Below are 17,670 nucleotides of genomic sequence, written 5' to 3' on the forward strand. Positions count from 1 at the left end.
CCCCCTCTCCCCCCATCCAAGCTTAAATCTGTTGAAGCCCATATGTGGGCTGACAGCGGGTGTTTCTCACCACGCCACGGCGGTTCCATGTGTCACAAGGGCTCAGAGAGCGTTGGATAGAGGCTTACGGGTCATGATGAATCCCAACACCTCGCGGAGGCAGAAGAGCTCTGGCCACGCCGGGACCTGCCAATTCTGTCATGGTTTATACTCGTCCCAGAAGAATTTGAGTGCCCATGGGTCTGCAACCAAGGGAGGGTTCACAGGGCGATGGATGGAAAGCTGGTGGGCCAGCGCTTTGGCTACGGGTCCCTTTGAGATGTGTTCGCTGTCTGAATAGCAGAAATCACAGCAAATAGATGCTGGATGTGCTGATAAAGCAGGGTAACAAGAGGAAGAGCAAAAACTCGACAAAAACATCCACAAAAAGTGTAAAGCAAACTGGTAAATCCAACAAAAAACAACACTCGACAAAATTAAAGGCTTTGAAGCATACAATGCAAATGATGCTGGTCTGTGGAGACGAGCTACCGCAGCAGTCTGCAGGAAAAAAAGACAAAAAAAACGATGGCGCGTGGAAAACTTCCTGCGCCCAGCTTAGCATTTAGCATTACAAACAGCGTTTGCTCTCGCCTCGGAGCTGAAACCAGGACACAGCCGGGGGTGGGGGGTGGTGGGGTTTTTCAAAGGGGATGGGAGGGGGGGCTCCGATTGGAAAGTCAAATTGAGCAGCTAATTACATCAATTAGGCCCCGACCAAAGCAGAAGCTAAACGCTTGTTGGAAAAAAGAGACCAACCATGCGTGTGTGGATGCACAGAAAGATGGACCCAGCCTAATGGAGAATTCCTATCAGAATCAAAATCAGAATCCTTTATTAATCCCCCCCCCCCCCCCGAGGGGGAAATTGCATTTTGTTACAGTAGAACAAGGTAAAAAAAGAGAGACACTAGTAGATAAATTACAAATAAAAAGAGCAGATAAATAACAGGATAGAATTCAATCTAAACATGTATACAGGTACATACAGTAACAGTGACTGCCGCTTCCTATCACCTTCACTGCTTGTTAACGTGAGACATTGTACAGCCAGTATGATGGCTTATTAGCAGTAATGAATTTCAAGAATTTATTTCCTGGTCAAAATAACAAGAACTGGATGGAAAAGGATGATCAGTGCTCAACAGAATCCCTTCTGAGCATCGGAGGCGTGCATTCTGTTCTTTAATCCACGCACATGCGTGAACCAAGCACCTCCACAGAGCTGCGCACACCCAACAGGGACACACGGGTGCAATCACAGCCCCGATACTACTTTGGAACCACTTCTGCAGGAATGGAAACCACACTTATGATATGTGTCAGGCCGACGGAGTATGGAGATCTAATATCCCCACTATGAGTCATCATCTGTGAGGACAAACAGCGGCCGCTTTCTTTCTATTTGGCTGCAGGTATACTGAAGTGCATTAAATTCCCATTAGGGGACCTCAGGTCTACGTTTTCCTCCACGGTGGCTCGCTAATGGGAGAACCGGGCCCGGGATGAATCCGTCACGGTTCCGCTGCACCGGCGGCGGCTGCAGCCCGGCCCCGGAAAATGCAACCACGGCAGGACCTCTGGTTTGCTCAAAGACTGCTATTGATCGGCAAGTGGCTGGAAATCAGAGGAACGTGGATGGAATCGTAAATTCAGGGGAGTTCACCCTCCGCCTACATCTTCTCTCCCACAGAGAGTGGATGGGGGGGGGGACCCCCTGCTAGTCCAGCACCAGCCAGAGAACCTCTGGGGTGCCTTCAGGTTCCACGTAGAAAATACAATTAGCTTCAAAGTTCAGGGATGGATCCAAATCCCAATTTACTTTATGTGGAGTTTTAATTATAGTTAACAGGAGCGATTTGTGGGTGGTGCTGCATTTTCCATGCATTCCAGGAACACGTAAATGCATCTTACAACCTGCAACTTTTACTATAATGATCCTCATTAATGCGCTTTTGATAGGCCCATTTATATGCACCAAAATTATATTGAAATGAATAATTCAGATGATTCTTAAGTTTTAGTTCAGGAATTAATAACGTCTCCTTCAACATTTTACTGGGAAGACGAGAAATCTAAATTAAATCTATCAGCAAACCAATAAGGATTGATCAATCTAATAATAAAAGAGCAAGTGATGAATGTGTGGTTTTTAACTCTTGTGTTATAACGTCTCACTTGTCTTCTGGGTTTGTGCTGGCGTATCAGCGTAAGTCCTTTTGGCAGCAGCGGGAGGCTTTAGCCGCCGTAGATGACACATTTCCTCACAAAGCTAAGCAGCATGCAGAGCAAAACATGAAAAATGCCTCTAAATGAAAAACGCTGGCTCGCTGTGCAGAAATACACGGCCTGTAATTTGACAGGTATGTTTTACACTCTTGTTGCTGTAAAATTAACATGACAGTGCGACAAAAAAGCTAGAACAAAAGCGATGATACTCCGTTAAAATTAATTCTTACGTTAGCTAATGAACTGTTTTCATCGGTGGCGTGGCAGTAGCTCAGCAGGAGACGTCTTTATTCACGAGCAACAACTCGCCCAATTATGCATTTCTCAAGCAGGTTGACTAAACACACATCACAGCGTGGGAAACGCCGATGATGGAACACAGAGCTTCTCATTAGCCAGACTGCTTTACCTGCACTCTGTATTTTCATTCCAAAGTCACATCAGGACTCCGGCTTTGCGCTGTGCGCTCGTGTCCGAACACGAACCTTCTATTAATAATGAGCGGGATGAGTTGCCGTCCTGTCATTCGCTCGCCACTGTCTTCACGACTGTTGCGCGTGACTGGCTCTGAACAGGAAGTTGCATTTTTAGAAAAGCATGTAAATACATTTGAAAAACGTGGAAGGAATATTTTATTTGAAGGCTATTTATGAGCAAGGCTGGAAAGTGATTCTGAATTTTCAGCTAAAAAAAAAAAAAAGGACTCTCCCTAGTCGTATCAGATGTGTTAAATAAATGCCCTTGAGTGGATCCTGAGCGATCTCATGAGTCTCAGCAGAGCCATGTGCCGTCGCCACCGCCAGTGTCTGGCCTCCAATGGTGGGGATTATCTCGCTGCAGCTCCGGACAGACTAACTTTATATAGTATGATTTGTTCTTTTTAGTTTCTATTTGCTTTCTATATTCATGCCCAGCCAGTAAACATTTTTCATACACAAGACAAACACATTTACAACTTTTAAGGCCTCCAACTACGATGAATAAAACAATCAGCGAATCATCTACCAGAGCATACCGGGGCACTAAATTACTCTCTTTCAGGGATTAAACTCGCTACAAAGCTCTTCACAATGGCTGTCATCTTCATCTGAATTACAGTGTGATTTAAAATGACCCCAACACTTTTCCTACTGCTTCGATTCACAAAGGTATCGACTGTCTGTAATTTCGCGTTGTGCATTCACTCCATCTCTTTGTGTATCAATGTTCCTTTCAAAAGAATGCTAACAGGGCTTGTAATTACATGTTGTCAGTCGCTATAACAAAACGGCTCTCATCTGGTTCATTCTTTTGTGAAGAGCAATGCAACACGGTAGATTAAAAGACAAAAGCTCTGGTTATGATCCTAATGTTTCTGCAGAACATCTCCAGGTAAAGAGTAAGAAATAAACTTTATGTCTGAATGATAAATCTTACTTCCTATTTTTATTTAGAAGATCTCATTTCCTAAGAATTTTAAGCAACAACAAAGTTTAAACAAGCCTGAATTAACACACCGTAACTCAACTTTGCTTGCCGTTAGCTAAACAAGGCTGCACATGCTACTAAGCTTGCTAACAAGAAATTAAAATTGCATGCAACAAGTTTTAAATATTTTCTTTTTCATCATGTCGTAACTGCTTTTGGAGTTTATCATTGATGGATTCTTTTTCTAATCGCCAACATCCACTAACAACCAAAAAAATAACTAACATCCAAATCTCACAAGATTGTTAAGAACCAGGAAACAGCAGCCCCCTCCCTCACTACTTCTTTCTTTCACACCTAAAGAGTTTCTTTTTGGCTGAAAGGTAGACACTGCTGTGTCTTTTTGATTCTCTTACTCTGCTGGGCCTTCCTTTTCGTGATTGCACTCGATGATGACTGGTTAGCGGCCTGGTTTGGGGCCCGTGGCGGGTCAGTGATTATCACATCCCACGCTGGGTCTGCTGATAGCAACCCCTCCCCCCCAGAACCACAGTCACCTTTTTCGCCATTGGCCTTCCTCCCCGCTCTCCCCTCGTCATTTCAATCTCGGCGGCGGCTCCATATTGATTGTCCCATGTTGCGTCTGTGAAAGCGGGGCCACCGTCCCGCTTGCTCTGGATTTGGCGATGGGCAGGGACGATAGCGAGGAATAGTTCTACCTTGTTACGTTGCTCATATTGAGTGTGTTGAAACAGGGGTGTGCTGCTAAGGCTTTGTCAGCCATTACACTCTGAGTGGGCCTCCATATTGGAAAAGTTGTTTGGTCTGGCTTGAAGACACGACTTCACATGGGAAGGAGATATGATGTCCAGCATGGTGTCAGAATCAGATGAAGGTTAAAGGAGGCCAACAACGAAGTTTCAGGAAATACACCGATATAAAGAATTGTGGGTTGAACAATCTGTCAAGGTTCACCCCAAGTAACTTGCATTTTGTCCCCAACAGGAACCTATTCAAGTCAACTCAAAGTATCTCTTCCATCCGACCAGATGGAGAATCCAAAGTAAACTGTGGAAAGGTTGATTAGCAGATCCACCCCTTTACTGGATGTACACCAGAATTTAACAGAGTCTATCCTAAACCAAGAACCAACATTTCATAAAAATGTTTCCAGTACATTTTGCGCAATTAGATTCCAAAAGCAACCTCACACTCATTCTGTTACTTCAGAGGAAAAAGAGTGTCTTTTTTCAGGCAGGAGAGTGCAAATACTTGAATGTCATTTAGCAAAGATGTTCAGTACGATGTTGTTTTTTTGTAAAGCATCATCGGGGGCGAGCTACAGGTACCCGCAGGCATCAGGTTTCTACAATTCATAGATGGAGTGGGGCTTGTCAGTCCCATCTGACAAGGCTCTAACTCCTCATTCCATGCAGACCCCACTGCTTGGTGGTCTAATTGAATCTCGGCACAAAGAACAGCGTGTTGTCAGCGAGGCCTGAGATAATGCTTCATGATGGCACTCCTGCCTTCAGACGTGAATGTGCATTCATGGATTGCTCAAGAGAGAGACCTAAGAGTGCCTGCATGTTGAGTGCTGTGAAGAAAAACCCTCCTATTCCGTCTTCATTTCTTGCGTCAATTCTTTGCATTCACACCTCCTCTCCATTTCCCCTCTCTCCTCCTCCTATTTTTTGTCAAACACATGAAGAGGAAGGAATCATCTTGATTATGCGAAAGCAGCCACGTCTTATTTTCTTTTTCCATTACATGTTTCAAAGGAAGGTCAAATCACAGACGCCTGCAGGTGGATTTTACTTTAAAACCTGTAGAGGTGGCATATTCCAGACTTGCACCGAATGGGTTTGGGGGGTATTTTAAAGAGTAGAGGCATGTATTTAAATTAGACATGGCTTTTAATTACTTTGTTGCGCTGTAATATCCTAGCTGAGGGCAGTCAATTCCTTGCTGAGGTTGCATTTCTGTAATTCCCGAGTATCTCCGAGATGGCACAGTTTTTGAATTCCTCAGATGATCAGCTGCATACATTACCTGAAACTGAAATGTCAGCGTACAAGGTCCTACCTGTGTGGGACAGTTAAAGTAACACTATCCGATGTGCAATAAACACAAACGATGGCTGTAGTTGGGTTTGAATAAATGTTACCAGGCGTCAGAATGAAAATAGGTCCGTCAGTGGTTGGATTATGCACCTTGATTGTACTACTGTGCTCTTTTTAAGGTGCGGTACCCTAAAGGAATTTAACTTCTTTGGCCTCAGGGGGCCAAAAAGAAGCATTTGTTCATTGCAGCAGCCAGAAGAGAGAAGGTGGAAGCCCCAGGGCGCTAGTTAATCCTCCACCATTGATTTCAGATGCTCCTCTACTTATCACTCCTCCCCAGTTAAGGAAAAGACATTATTAGTCATGCTCGCGAGCGACGACTCGAAATGGAGACAGTTCTTGAAAAAAAAAAAAAAAGGAAGGTCAGAAAAAGTCGATAGTGCTAAATTCTCTTTTTCAAAAGACGGTTGATTGCTTTTACAGCAAATGAATTTAATTTATGGGGTGTGTGTAAAAAAATCCCCTGAATGTTTGGAGCATGACTGTCCAATGCCAATGACGTCTTAAGCAGCCCCTTCAAGTGGATTAAATGTGGAACGTTGGTTTTCAGAGCTGGATGTATTTCTGGTTCAACTGTTGACATCACTGGAGCCCATGAATCACGAGTGTAGCGGTGGTGAACCATGGGTCCAGAGAGATGGAGCTTAATTATATTCATGGAAGACAATTCCAACAGGAAGAAGGGGGACATCAGGAGACCGACGCCCTGGAACTTCTTGAGTTCCTGGCAACCTCCTTCTGCCGGGTTTGGCTGATTAAGTCTGTCAACTTAACCAGGATGAACCGTTTCTAACAAACGCTTCAACATCAACTTCAGAACAGCACCACAGATGTCATTCTTCCCTCCTCCTCCACGCTGGATGGATTCTCCCTCCAAACTGACATTGGGGCAGATTAAACTTCTATCTTTCAAATTAATGGGTTGCTGTATGCGTGCTGTACTTTCTGTCTCCCAAATACCGAAAACCAATTGAATTTTTTGTGGTTTTAAAGCTATCAACTGTCAGACTTAAACAGAATCTGCGTGAACGGCTTCTGCTGACAAAAGGGAATATCTGCTAATGCCTTTTCTCCTCACAGTCCTCTAATCTATTGCAGAATGTAATCTAGGGACGTGTTGAAACAGATCAATTTGGCTGAGAGATTTCACCACCTGATAGGATCCAATAGACTGCACAGACTTTGAGCTGCATCTTAATGCGAGTTTGTTTTGACTGCTGTTGCTGAGCTTCCCTGTGGCCGAGGAGGAGGGGAGAATCCAAATCGTGGATTTTCCACCGGGACCAGAGACAAAGGAGATCTCTTTGTCTATCTGGAGAAAGCTTTTTTTCCACTATATCATTTTTGTATTGACAGTCTTATCAGGACCCACCTTCAAAGGCTTTAACAATCTGCCGGGGGGAGTGTTATAGATACCTCCGGTTGGGCCTGTTTACTTCTATGATTCTATCCCGTGTCGTTTATACAGTAGAACCTCGAGATATGAGCTGCTCCATATTTGACAGCTGAGCTGTTGCTCTGTTCGACATGAGCAAATACGAGACGTGTTTGAGGACACCACCGCTGGTTGGGAGAAGGATCATCAGTGAGTCCAGATCTCGTTCTTTACCACGTGTTGGCGGATGGTTACAACATCAGTGACACCAGATCTCATTCTCGTTGGTGGAGTAAAGACGTAGCCCATGCGTTCTCGTGACTTTTGTGTTTCTTTTCATTCGTCATCATTCTTTACCTAACTTACATATAATAAATTATACACAGGTAAAGTCTGAATGTCTTTCGCTTGATATAGATATGTTTTTTTAATATAATTTAGGACGTTTGGGGCTGTTTTACAAGACTGGAAGAGATTAAAATGATTTGATTTATTTTAAATGGAATAATATTTGACTTAGCAGCTCAGTCACGGAACCGATTGAACTCCTATCTCGAGGTTCTACAGTAGGTTCTATTGTAGGTTCTACTGTAGGTACTGCTGCACATAGTTTATTCGCTTTATGATTCTAATTGTCTTTGCTATCTATTGTAGGACTCTCTGGACAAACAGCCTTTCCTTCTTCCTGTTCCTTCCAGACTCCCCTCACGGCCACTGGCCTCACGCTGACGGCCACAATCAAGCTCCCTAATGGAAATGCCAACAACAAATGGTGCAGACCCCAACATGCCCTGAAGATAAGTGAAAAGAGAGAACGATAAAGACTGAGAGGCCCGGCGGCGCAGAGTCACAAGAGGATATGGGTAAAGGTGAAGAGAAGGCAATCGTGTTTAATTCCCGTCTTTACCCTCGTCACACACCGGACGGCAGAGGAAAGCTGTGCACAACAGACCGGGATAGCAGAGTGGAATCCATATATTGAATTTTTTTCAAATTCAAACCAAACCTCAACTGTAGCGTTTAACGGACTGACCTTAAAGTGGCCATAAAAAGGGGGATTTAGTTTTTAAGTCATGCTATCCTTCTCACCTCACCTGAACACACACACAACTACACCTCCCTCTGCTTTCCCACACACTGTGGCGATCCCTTCCTCCTCACCAGTCAGGTCACGCCTCCCTGCCCCGCCCCATCACCCCCACCCCCACCACGCCTTGGGCTCACATTGTGTATTCATTACCATTAAAGAGTCCCAAGCTTGTCTGCCCATTAGGCCGCATTACTGCGCTCTGTGCTTCCTGACATGGGTTACGGTCTGATTGGTAATCTGGTCGGCGCTGATGCAGGACTTCCTTTATGTGTATGTGTGTGTGTGTGTGTGTGTGTGGGGGGGGGGGGGGGGGCTCTCCTGAAGCCACCAACGGCTGCCGTCACTGACGCCTTTGCCCGCCGTGACTGAGACCGATTGAAACAGATCAGATCTGCTCCCAAATATCAGCAGGGGGGTTTAGGAAAGAGACGAAGTATGAATATCGAGCTGCCGCTGGCGCGCCAGTGATGATGATGAAGGGAGGAAGAGTTTGACATAATGTTGACCTGTGACGGACGGAACTTCAGTCATTCTTTGGTGTAGTTTACATACTGTTTCCGTGACGTTACAGACGTGAATCACAGCTTCGTCAAAGCCATCACGCGAATCTCCAAACAATGCTTCGAAAGGCTTCTCACCTTGAGGCGAGACAAAGCATCATTTTTGCACACGCTGATGCTAAAACTGGCCTCCAGGTGTGAAACTGATTTTTGATTTATTTTCATAGGATGCATGAAGGAAACAGTAGAAATCACCCAATCACCACCTCTTCCCGAGAGCTAAATCAGGGCTATGTTAGCTTACGCTATTTTGACCAGGGCTGCGTATTGGAGAGAATAAATACAATCAATCTGCTATAATAAACAGGATGTGATTGAGACTGTTGCTATATGGAGCGGCCTCTGAGTATGGGGTCACACCTGTCCGCTGGAACGACCCCCACCAGGTTGCTTCCCAGAAGAATTTAAGTATCTCAAGGTCGTGTTCACAAATTATAGGAAAATGGAGTGTGGTGCAGAAATGCGGTTCTGGCGCAGCATTAGCAGTAATACAGGCTTTGCATCATTGCTCAGAGGAGAGCTGCAGCTCCTTCACATCAAGAGGAGTCGGATGAAGCGGTTCCCACCGTCAGTACGCCTTCAGGGCGCCTCCCTTTGGAGGAGTTTCAGGGAAAGGTATGGGATGAAAACGGTTGTGCTGCATCATTTTGAACCTTTAACTTAACTTCAGAATGCCAGCATCGTGGATATGCAATGCTAACCCTGCTAACAAAGGGGAAAATTTACCCTGCTCCACACAGCTAGCATCATATACGCTTCACTCAAACACCACATGAGTCACTTTTCCTCCCGCAACCGGAAAATTAATCCACCATAAAACAATCTCCTCACGGGTCACTCGAGAACTTCTCACTGCCCGACAGAGGCATTATCTCTTTCATCATCCCATTACATTAAATGTGACTAGATGCTGCACATCAATTCCTAATGAGAGCTATGAGCTGACATTTCCCCCTCTAGGATGGATCATTCATTTGGAGCGCCGTGATGGCGGCGGCGGCGGGCATTAAAATCAGCGATCCAGTTCATAGACAGGGAGCAAGTTATTGTGACAGCCAGCCGCCTAATTGTTCATCTGAGGTAATCGCCCAACAAGTCAGAGCAATTTTGAGCACAATGCAAGAGACTAATGGAGGCGGACGTGCTGGCTTGATGAGATCAAACTCGGGGGGCTGCTTGCCTACTGAGGGCCCCATAAGGAGGCATCATCCTCCATGCTCTGGAGGATTATCCTCACCTCTGTGGCTCCGTGAGGGGAGCATTAGCAGGGAAGGAGTGATGATATTAACCTTCTCTGTTCTCCTAACAGCAGGGAGGAAAGGGAGAGGAAGGGTAAGAGATGGAGAAGGGTGAAGAAGATTCGTCTTTCATCTGCCGAGAAGAATAATGTAGGCTGGTCGATTGAGCCTGAAAATGTATTTTCACACACCAATCAAGGTGCTTTGTGGAGCGGCTGGCGTGAGACGCCTACCTCCCCCCGCTTAGCATGCGGGAAGGTGTTCCTGCCGCTGCATTCGCTCTTCCTCTGTGTGTATAGTGTGTGTGTGTGTGTGTATGTGCGTGTGTGTGCGCAGAGCATGTGATGGATGACCATGCAGTGCCGGGGCGTACTAGGTTTAATTGTGATGTCAGTGCGTGTCTGAGGCTAACCCAGTGGTGAGCGGTGACAGACAGGGTTGTGTAGATGTGTGTCTGCAGCTATAAGGCCTCTTGCGTTCAAGGTAATACCGCACAAGCAGTGCCGAGGCGATGGTCGTTGGTCCCGGGGCCTCCAAGAGACTCCCAGGAGACCGGTTTGAGGAGTTTGTCAAAGCCGCTGGCTGATCGAGTGCCAGACTTCTGTAAAATATCAAGACAGGGAAACAAACTGGTGAAATTGAGTGTCGTTTTGATTTCACGTCAACTTCACATCTCCTATCAGCTCCGCACGGCGACATATTTATTTTTATTGTCTAAAATAAAACCATTCATAGATCGCTGCCTGCACTATTTTGCTTGTTGGGATCAGTGAAGCCTGAACGTTTTGAATCTTGGGATAACGAGTCATACTTGGAAGCTGAGACAGCCTGCAGTACCCCATCTCGATCAGAGGGTGGTGCTGTTGGACCTGAACTCCCCAAACGCAGCCCCGCTCCTCGGTCATAAATTGATAATGCATATTGCATTACATTCCAATATGATGGAGGCATGAGGTGCACTCATTATTTACTCTGCAGCCTTTGTTTAATTGAAGGGAAATGATCCATTTCTGCAGGCTGAGCGTGTCGGCGAGGTTGTCGACGTTACTTTGACGACCTGCACTTAGATTGGTTAGGATTTTAAAGTCTTCTGACGTTTGCAGTCAAGACGAGACATCCCCCAACGGTCAGTGATCCCACCTGACACAAGCATAGGAAGAAATTTAGATATAAGACCATATGCCGCCATGTCTATATTCTTCCCCTTCTTGCTATTCCGCTCAGGTTTGGAGATCCAGGAGTCATGTTGTTTGTAAGAGAGTGAGAGTCAGTCAGTCTGTCTCAGGAGCCAGAGTTTTCACTGAACATAGTGTGGAGTTCTTCAGGGGGAATATGTAATAAGGAACATTGCTGCAGCTCCTCCTGTTTCCTGGGAACTAAGTTGTCCAGACAGATAAACAGGCAGACTGGCTAAACTGGACGACAGAAAACACAACAACATCGGGCGATGCAAAAAAACTCAAAAACAAACGGGGACAGTATAACCCAGGGAGCGTCCTTAGGCGGAAAGATGAAACAAAAGTTTGCTTTAAACGGAATTAAAATTAACAAACAGAGAGCTGGAATCCATTCAAACAGCGCCTCTGCAAGGCAAACCTCCACCGACACGCCGCTCCTCTCATCTGCCGTCTCCCTGAGAACCGTCGAGAGGTCAGAACACAAGAGCACCGGCGACCTCACCGCTTATGATGCAGCTGCGCCGCACCACAAGTGTCTCTCTATTTTTTATTTTTTTTACTCCATTTCAATTAAAAGTCTTGAATTGGAGATTGCTTCAGGAGGGCCAACAGGCTGTAATGTGATTGGTATAAAAAGGCCAAACATAAGAGGCAGAGATGCGGCCAGCGATGAGTTTGGAGTGCGCCGGCAAAGGTTATTCCATCTGAAATCAGTTTATCACCACCTTAATCAAAGGGAGGAGTTTCAGTTCCCAAATCAGTGACTCCTTTTCCCCGCATCTTCACCGCAGGAGGGAGCGGTCATCATTCGCTTGTTTTTCTAGTCTGCGTTTGTAGCAACAAGTCGGGGCGCCAACTCAAGATTTTCAAGAAGGAAATTGCACAGGAAGTGTTGGGTCCGAGTGGCCAAGTCCTCGTGCGGCACTGCCAGTCTGATCCCATTAATGAATTCCGCCTCACAGTGTTTGTGCCCAGAGTGGAGGCATGGCGCCGGCCACTGAGTGGACTCCAGGGGGGGGAGGGTGAGACGCCATCTGTCGTGTGGCGGCGCTCTCCATTTCCGTTTCTCAAACCAAACAGAAAAAGCAAAGAAAGGTCTTGTGAAGGAAGGGCGTGGCCTCCTCCTCCTCCTCCACCTCCTCCTCCTCCTCCTGTGGTGACCTGAAACTTCCTGCCTCTCCCGTTCTTCTCCTTTAGCGCCGATCAATCTGAACGTCCAGTGATTTGTATAATTGCGGAGGCTGCAGGCGATATTAATTTTGACTCAGCTTGTCATCTCGGTTGTTTGTTAAGCCGCTGGCACAAATCAACCTGCTTGTGTATTCTTGAGAGGAGCGAAACATTAATCCTGCATGAATAAAGCTGTATTTCTTTTCATCCTCTGAACAAACAATTTTCATCTTCCTCCTGTCACAACAGATAGAACTCACTGATAGTCTCCGATGTATTTTTAATGAAAACCCCCACCATTTCTTCTGAATTAGACACCGATATAAAGATATTTCAATATTTACGGAGGGTTTCAGCTCCTATCAATGCATTTTTCCAATCGGTGCGATAGAAGGCAACAGCAGAAAACGAACTCTTCAGCTGCGAGAGTGGGCTGAGGTTTCAATCCAAATATCTCATTATGCGTAAAAATAGACGTCTTATCATTTCAGGATGTGAGGTCGTGACACCTTTGATCGTCGGGGAACGTCTAAAAGTGACTCGATCTGGATTTTCTTAATCGTTTCCATCCGTCTGACCACGCAGGCTTCAATTTAAAACTCCAAAACGGGGAGAGGAGCATTTATTATTCCTTAATCAAGCCTCCCATCGTGAAACTAATCATACGATTATTAACTCCTGGATTTAAACACCGGGTACAAGCCTCTGGGACACGACTGGATGCTTATTCCTCGTCTCTATTTTCAACGCGCTCCCATCGCTTTGCTCTTCGCGTGAACTCCTCATCTCTGCAGCACAAATCAGGCGAGTCCAGCGTTTTACGGAGGAATTGTAGCTGCTGTGTCCAATGAAACAATCCAATTATGAAGCAGAGCCGTGCTACAAGGCTGTCACGACAGAATCAATGAAACCAATATAGAGAGTCCCGTTTTGTATACGTGTTAGAGGGGAAAAGGGCCGAGGATCTTATTTCAAAGAAAAAATTTCAGCATTCCGGAGCCAATCGACAACAAATGGTCCGAGACGGATTCCGAATTAATTTCAGGCTAATGGCTCAATTATTTGAAGAGTTAAAGAAGCAAGGAAGAAATGAGAGCCCTCAAAACAACTGCGAGGACCGATAAAAATATTGTCGTAAATTAGCTCCTTTATCCAAAAAACCCCCCCCAAAAAACAAGCTATCAAGTATTTTTTTAAAGTCATCACCATCATTCATGCTGAGTAAATGAGACACAGAATATGGGAAGCAATCTTTAGTGAAAGCAGGAGGTTTCCTGGAGGTTATTCCACCAAATGAAAGCCTCGTTTACGTTTCTCCGACATCGATCATCCCGCAAAACTGTCTTGCATACATAACAAAAATCAATTCCACTTCTTCCACCGTCTTATTTTGCTAATTACCAGAGAATTGCACATACGTATTCCGTGTCACGGTGCAAGGGAGCAGCCTTTGTGCTGCCTTTAAGTGTTTCACAGGGCGGGTCGCGCCAGCCTCGCTGAACTTGGCTGCGTTTCAGACTCGTGCGGAGGAGGATGAAGGCTCGCAACGCTCGCCTCTCTGGGCGGGAGAGCAAAGGCCTCACTCAGCCCACATGTGTAGATGATGGAGACGGGGAGAGGGAAGCGAGGCTGAAGCCAGCCACCCACACAGCGATTGGAAATGTAGAGGGAAGGGGGGGCACCAGACACGCTACTCAAAAGCCTTCGTGGGGGGAGGGGGGAGTCATTCGTTTCACGATCAGATCTATTAAAAGAGGGAAGGAAGGGCATCGGCTGGGCCGCTTCACACCGGCGATTTAAACCCGAGTGTGATTTAACGTTTAGAGCCACACCTTCAGACGCGTCGAGTGTCCGTGTGAGCTCCAACAGCGAGAAGCTGGCGTTGGAAATCCAACGCGATGGAAACAGCGCCCGGAAAAGGTAGAGTACTCAGCTGTACTGCGACAAAAAAGGGACTAAAAACCATTAACATCGACAGATCTGGACATGACGGGTGAGGGGTTTGATCTAAAGGTTGGAACAGCTGGTGGGGGTCACACCTCTATGGAATGACCTCATGGTCCAAATTGTTGCATCAAAGCTCCAACGGAATTGATGTTGATTTGAAATATCGTGGCTAGAACAAGCCGGTTGCCGTCAGAGATAGGTTCGCGGTTAGAAGGTCACGCTTCAATCTCGACCTTGGAGAATAAATCGTGTAAACAAAAAAACCCCAGTGGGAATGTGGAGCGTTGCTCACGGTGATACGATCAGAAAGGATTCCGTCTGAAGATATGGAAGAACAAGAGTAGTGAGCGACGAAGAACATGCTGCACCAACCTTCCTCCTCCTCATCTCCAAGGAGTGTTTACCGGCAGTAATTGCGCCATTAATCAAGGTAATGGAACATCCCAGAATGGACTAACTGTACGCTCTCATTAGACCTGCCTGGCTTTGCCCCGGGATTCCCCAGCAGGGTAACGCAGCCCTGACAGCGACATATGCATGCGCCACAGGAAAAGGTCAGGACCAGATGTAACCACCGTCAGCACGCTCTGCTGCACAGCTGAAGCGATGTCGGTGAGATGGCGGCGAGGGTGGCGGCCTTGGCGTTACGCCACGCCACAAAGGAATGAATCGGAGATCTCTTTTTATTCTAATGACCTTTTTTTTTTTCTAAGGTTTTTGTACGGCAGATACGTCACCGCTGAGAATACGTACCAGCATCTCGCTACACCTGGAAGACATCTGAAAATCCAGACTGGAAACTGACGTCTCATTGGAATAAAATCAGCTTGTTTTGTGCTCCAGATCCCAGGAGTTTCTCTGGGATTAAAACAAAGAGGTGCTGGATCTCACCAGACTTAAACAAATAAGCCGTTGTGTTGTAGGTTTATTTCCGACCATCTCTCCCGATGTGTGGATTAAAAACACAATCATTACAATACAATAAAATAAAGGCGGCGCTTGCATTGGTGGTTAGCTGCCTCCGGCCACTTTCTTCCCTTCCCTGGAGTATTGGATAGTCTGCCCCCGCCGGCAGGCCGGAGCTCATCTCAACCTGCCTCCCAAACAAGCGGCGGTGTAATTGCCTGTCAGAGCTGTCTGCATGCCTGTTTTTCTTCTTGCCGCCACGCACCTGACAAGAAACACATATTTACACACAGAGATGAAATTACAGGCAATTTGAGAGCAGCGGCTTTCGGTGGCGTGCTACCGAGCTGTCCGAGTCGATGAACTCCTCTCTCTCCTGGGCTCTCTATCAGCTCCAAAACCAAAAAAAGGTGGAGATGGAGGAGAAATAAAGGACTGTAAGGGATGCTCTTGGAATTCTGGCTCAGTTGCGCCTCGCGTCGTATTCTGCCTCAGTTTTCCTTTTCCTTCGGTAAATCGCTTCTTTTTGAGTCACAATCACATTTATTTTTGCATTAATTGGTTTCATTTCTAATTTAAGTCAGAAAACAATTCAGGAAATTCTTCTTTTTTTGTGGGGTTTCACCAGATTTTGGTTCATTTGGGAAGCATTTAAACTGATTATTGAAGAACGTTAACAGTTTTCAGTTTTAAATCAAAGTGTTTATTTTGGGTGGGGCAAAAGGGGCGTGGCTCAATTTAAAAAAATACATGAAACAGTAAAATTAATTTGATGTTTTTAAATCAAACTCCAGTATGAAGAAAGTTAAATTCAGCTAGGTAAAAAAAAAAAAAAAGGAAAAAAAAAATCGAACTGTTTGTTAATGTAAATTATAAAGAATTAGATTGGATAAAAAAATGACAAAACAAATATTTTCAATCTCAGCTTCCTAAATAATTTCAATAATACAAATCCTCTAAATATTCCTTATGTTCAGAGTCTCCCCCTCTTCTTGAGACACTAATGAAATCTTCCCATCACCTTGTCATAAAGGACAAAGTGAACCTGAACGCAACACGAGGGACGCATCTGTAAACCAGCGGCGCCGGTGCCTCGGTTTGGGAGACGTGGCGCCGGTTCTTTGTATGTCGGCCATGTTTGTGGGTGTTTACTCCTGTTTGACATTTGTTCCCGACGGAACTGATCGGGCCCGCTGGTATTTGGGGATAAGGAGTCAACAAAAGGCGAGATGCGACGCGGAGATGTGAGGTGGGTCGTGATGGGGAAGCCTATGATTGATATTCCCATTAGCCACCTGACAAGGTGAAGACAAGGCTCTGATAATGAATTGTGACACATTAATGAGCTTGTCTAGCTCAGACAATACCTGATCAGCCCTCTTAACATTTAACCTTTGATACCGACTAGGGAAATTACTGCCGAATGAGGGTTTGCGTCTCAACCGGACTTTAAGGGCAACGCGCTAAACAGAATGTTTGGGGACAGAGTTCTGAACTAGTAGTCAAACTTTCTCATCGTTTTCTTAGGAGATGAAGATACTGAAGATGATGGTTCAAATCAAGCGTGGAGATGTTAGAGCCTTTCAGCTCGTTGTTTTGGTTCTCTGGCCGCAACTTCAATCCCTTTTGTTTTTTTTTAATGTATAATGTTCATAATGGTCAGTCATATTAACTAAAAAGGGAATTATTTATCCTTCTGCTTATTGTCAGGATGGATTTGAAGGCTTATTTTTGTACATTTTTTCCCTCATTCTGCACATTTCCAGAATCAATTCCCACAATTCTTCCAGCAATTTTTCTCGTCCTGTCACACTATTTTGCTTTTCATGACATCTCAGCCGACAGTTTTGCTGAAAGTTTGGCTTTGGGAACCCTCGAGGGGATTGGTGGGTGTGTAACCTGGTGTTCCACATTTAGAAAAACTACCTGTGTGTGCCTGGATGCACGGGGGCTGGAAATCAATTTCCTCCAGTCTATTTTACAGTAGGATGCCGTTCTGGCCGTTCAAAGAAGCTCGTGTCTGCCGGCTGAGGTGGATCCGATGTTTGTGTGCGGATGTGTGGATGTATTGATGTCCCCCCACCTCCCTTCGCAACTCATTGGGACGCCGGCCGCCTGAGTCTCCTCCCGGGGGAGCTCATTAGAATCAGCGGTGAGGAGCGGAGCCCCAGACGGGTCAGGACCAACGGCTCTGAGCTGCATAGCGATGCCACCGCTCTGTCTTCATGTCTGCATGTCAGCTGACGTGAGCGACGCAGATGAGAGATTGGCCGACTCAAGCGCCTAACAACCGTGTTGAACACACACACACACACACACATAAAAAGTTGCCATCTCCCTGTCACGCATGCACAATAAAAAGAGCGGCAGGAGTCACGCCAGAACCGCCCCCTACCCACGTGACGCCCG

The 17,670-nt window shown here is 45.8% G+C and overlaps 1 protein-coding gene across 3 annotated transcripts in view; it reads right to left on the reverse strand.

Moving 5' to 3' along the window:
- LOC137591324 (receptor tyrosine-protein kinase erbB-4-like) overlaps window positions 1-17,670 on the reverse strand; it is a 189,106-nt gene that overhangs the window by 6,263 nt on the left and 165,173 nt on the right. For all 3 annotated transcript variants that reach the window (XR_011034642.1, XR_011034643.1, XR_011034641.1), the window contains exon 28: window positions 15,109-15,526. The gene's annotated coding sequence lies outside the window, so the exon portion shown is untranslated. The remainder of the gene's footprint in view (window positions 1-15,108; window positions 15,527-17,670) is intronic.

The sequence above is a fragment of the Antennarius striatus genome, chromosome 24, assembly GCF_040054535.1.
Source record: "Antennarius striatus isolate MH-2024 chromosome 24, ASM4005453v1, whole genome shotgun sequence".
Taxonomy (NCBI): domain Eukaryota; kingdom Metazoa; phylum Chordata; class Actinopteri; order Lophiiformes; family Antennariidae; genus Antennarius; species Antennarius striatus.